This window comes from Pundamilia nyererei, unplaced genomic scaffold (assembly GCF_000239375.1).
Source record: "Pundamilia nyererei isolate P.nyererei 1_Seehausen unplaced genomic scaffold, PunNye1.0 scaffold00136, whole genome shotgun sequence".
Taxonomy (NCBI): Eukaryota; Metazoa; Chordata; class Actinopteri; order Cichliformes; family Cichlidae; genus Pundamilia; species Pundamilia nyererei.
In genome coordinates, this window is record NW_005187537.1 from 1,788,326 (window position 1) to 1,792,613 (window position 4,288).

Genomic DNA, 4,288 nt, shown 5'->3' on the forward strand with positions numbered 1-4,288 from the left:
AAGCTGCGGGGAAAGAACCACGCCTTCAGAAACTTAAAAAGAGGGGACTCATCCCAGCCTCTCTTCTCTCATCACCTCTCCTCGACATGGCTATAAGCAACACTAAAGCAGCACCCCAATAGCTCATCTCCATCTTCTCTGTGTCCAGAGAAGGCGGCCATTGTGTGCCCGTTCCTCTTTCCCCAAGTCAGTTTCCTATTGAGGCTCTGAAAAGGCCTTTGAGGGGCCCTGTTTTGGCTGTGCAGCTCACCTGCAGAGGGGAAACTATGGGTCTATTCTAAAGCCCAGCAGCTGCCAGGGCAGAGAGGCTGGCACCCAGTGGGAGAGAGAATAGTGGCCGCAGAGTCTTTCAATATGAAGCCACTTAGTAACAGAAGGCATGTGCCAAGCTTGCAAAGCCAGAATGAAGAGTCATCCTTTGGAGTTCACCAAATATCAGAGAAGAATTAGACCCATCTCCTTTTTGCTCGCTTTTGCCATTATCCACTACGTCCTAACTTTTTCTTGCCTTGCTGTTTATAGAATAATAATCCACAGGTGGCGGGAGAAAGAGAGCCGGGGTGCAGCAGACTAGAGGTGAGTAGGTTTATTTGGAAAATGCAGATCAACAGGTGGGACAGTGGAGTAAGAAAAACAGCTACATTGGTAAATGCATGAGACAACAGGGCTACCAAACAGCTCTGAAAGGCTGAATTTCCTTGCCCTGTGACAGATCGAGCTATGATACCGCTGTGAAGATCCCAGCGGCTGCGGTCCTGTGAAGAAGCCTTCACCACACAAAGCCCCTTTTCTGTCAGCAGGCTAGCTCCCACACTGGCGCTAATTTACGATGCCCTCACAGCAATTTCCACAGTCAGAGAAGTTCAATTGTGTTTTCCAGCTCATTAAGCATCAGCACAACAAAGCTTTCATCTTCTCCTTCATCTACTTCATCCCACTCTTCACTCCCCACATTTATCCTGCTGTCAGCTAATCTGCCTCTTTCACCGAGCATCCAACCTAAAGGGCGCAGGTAAAATAGGCATCTGTATTTACTGCTATTTGTCTATGCCCTTGAGTTTTGTTAGTTTAAAGCACGGCCGCAACTCTAAAGACTCCCCTCATACTTGCGAAGGGAGAATTTAATGGTTGTTGATTCAGGGGCCTCCGCTGTGCCCTCCCATCCCTTTCAGAGCTTCATGAGACGACGTGGACTCTATTGTAATCTCAGAAGAATCAGCTTGGCTTATTTGTTCAGGCTGTCACTGCACTGAGATCACAAACACACACTCAAATTCCAGTTAGTGCACTAAATAACTTTTAACTAAACTATATTTTTATGTGTGATCTGTACTGGCAGGAGAATGCTGAAGTACAGTAGTGGCATTTTTCTTAAAGTTAGAGAGGCACACACGTGACCAGACAGAGAGAGCAAATGGCACAAAAGAGGCCCCGAGTAATGGCTAGCATCACATTTCACCTGAATTTTGAAATGTAATCATTTACTCTCATAATCAAAATATATACAGTGCTGTGCAAAAGTCTTGAGCCACCCCTAATCCAAATCATATAAAGCAAATACAGAGTTTTAAACAATTCTAACAGTCAATATTTGGTTGACCACCTTTATTCTTCAGCACAGCTAGAACTCTCTTAGACAAGCTTTCTAGTCATTTCTTTGAGTAGTCATCAGGAATAGTTCTCCAGGCTTCTTGAACTACATCCAAAGCTCATTTTTGGGTGGATTTGTCTGCGTTTTGTTCCGTTTTCTATCAAGATGATCCCACACTGCTTCAGTAATATTGACGGTCGGGTTCTGGGAAGACAAAGTTAATATGTGTGTGTCTATCCACGTGTGCTTTTACTGCACTCGTAGTGTGTTTAGGATCACTGTCATCCTGAAAAATGAAGGTGTTGCCAATCAGATGCTTTCCAGATGGTGTTGCGTGGTGGATCAAAATCTGACAGGATTTTCTACTTTGTCCTTAGTTCTCAAATTTTAGTTTATGCAAGCCATGCCGTGTCAACTCTGAGGTCAATACTGATATAAATAAGCCAAACAACAACACTGAAACATTCTGTCAAATCATTTGTTATTTGACTAAACAGCCATTTAAACTACACAAATTTTTACATCTCAGTTTGACTAAAGGTTAGTACACCAAATAAAAATTTGTTGGCTATTTTTAGAATTAAGATTTACATTTACAAAGAAGGAAAATGGCATCTAATATTTGAAAAAATACCATCTTTGCTACACAGTTGTAATCTATTAAAGGAATATTTAGATATTGTGGAAAATCCATGTATTTAGTCAGTACAAAGACTTGGGAACAGCTGGCTTAGCAGTGCCCAAAAGTGACAAAATAGTTTACCAGTACTGCTAAACATTTAACTAAACCACTGCATGGTTTTTGTTTTGTTTTGTTTATTGTGCACAATTAAATTGGTGGAAAAAAAACGCATTGTATTTGGCAGATTATGGGACATTTTTCCTGCTGAATGTCTCAGTAGGCTGCCCATCTCTCAACAGGTGCTGCTGTGTGATTTATCGCAGTTTAAGTGGTCACAGCATGTTGCACTGCAGCTGCCATCACGTCAGCGGTTTTTGGAAGAATATTGTTGGAAGTCTTTGGCCGAATTTACAAATCGTCAGCGGCACTTTTACACAAATTGGTGCACTATTTTCATTTTCCAGAAAGCCTAGGCCAGCTGTCTTCGCTATTGTCTCCCATTGTGTTGTGGTCTGACTTCACTCTGCAGTGAGGAGGAAAGAGGAAACTGATGCTGAGGCAGACACATTTGCAAGGTCTTAAGACTACATAAAGACTTGCAATGTACAGGATCATAGCGGATCGTATTCTGTGGTAACAACCACTCACTTTACCCCAAAACGGCTCAAATTACTATGAGAACATAGAAGGCCCTCTGTGTCCCTCTGTGAAATACTTCTCTCAGGCACCTCTTTAGTAGTTTAATTGTTTTTCTCTGTATTTTAAGACACTGAATTTACGAAAATGTACCTCTGGTTGTCTGTTTTGGTCAGGTTTCCCTTGCTACTATTAGTCTTCCTATTGCTTCTGTGCTGCACCCTAACACTAATCATGCCTATATCTGCCATCATAGCCAAACAATACCATAATCTGACATCCCAAGCATCTGTTAGTGGGTCATTTTCCAACATCATCATCTTTGTCATTATCATCCCTGAGTGCAAGCTGCCATCTGAGTCCCCCCTCCTGCTCTCAGCGCCATCCCTGAGCTCACTCTGTAACCCCTGGCTCGTTCCAGGCCCATAGAAGGTGTCCGGTTCCCTATACACCCCTCCATTTCTCCCAAACTGCAACAATACAGCAACTCTATCTCTGTGTTCACCTGTTAGCACCTGGCACCACGTCCACATCAGCCAAAGGCTTCTGCTCATCCCTGTCAGACACCATGTGGGACTCGCCTTCCTGTCACCAAACCCAACATCCCACACACAAAACACACAGGGGCACAATGAACCGCTCACCGCTCGCCTGTCAACACTTTCCCCTGACAGCCGAGCCATGCTAACATTATTGAGAATAAATGAAAAGTGCTTAATCAATCAATAATCCATCGGGTAATTACAAAAGCTTCAAGCATCATCTGGCACATGAGTCCTGAGTATGTACTACTTAAGAAATTAATTAGTAAGATAATGCTTTAAACAAGCAACCTCAGTTTCATTCATGCAAGTACGTTGAGTTTGAACTGCATGAACTTCTCCACTGTGCCTCTTATAAATCATATTTATCAACCACTAAATTACAGCAGCAAATGCATTTCGGATTATGGAGAAATAAGGAGCTTGGAAAGAAGTTCTGAACTGAAGAAGCTTCTCGGATGAGAAGTGAAACATCCAGCTGCTTTTTTTTTTCAAGTTCCTTAAACTATCATGACCTGGATGACCTACATGATGAAGAGATGCGTTACTAAGCCCCACTATCAAACCTCATACTCATCACATGTTGGCACTCAAAGCATTTAAGATTGTGATTTGTAGCCTAAACATACAAACACATTGGGTTCTGTAATCAAACCCCAGTCCTTGACATCAAGGTCCAGCATTTTGTACACTTGCCACTTCCCTCCAACTCGCGTGTGATATATAAATAAAGCTTTGTTCATTAAAAAGCCTGTGAACATCATCCAGCCCGCAATTACATATGTCATCACAACATAAATTGGAAAAGAAAAGGAAAAAAGATTTAGGACTGCTATGTGTGTGTGTGTGTGTGTGTGTGTGTGTGTGTGTGTGTGTGTGTGTGTGTGTGTGTGTGTG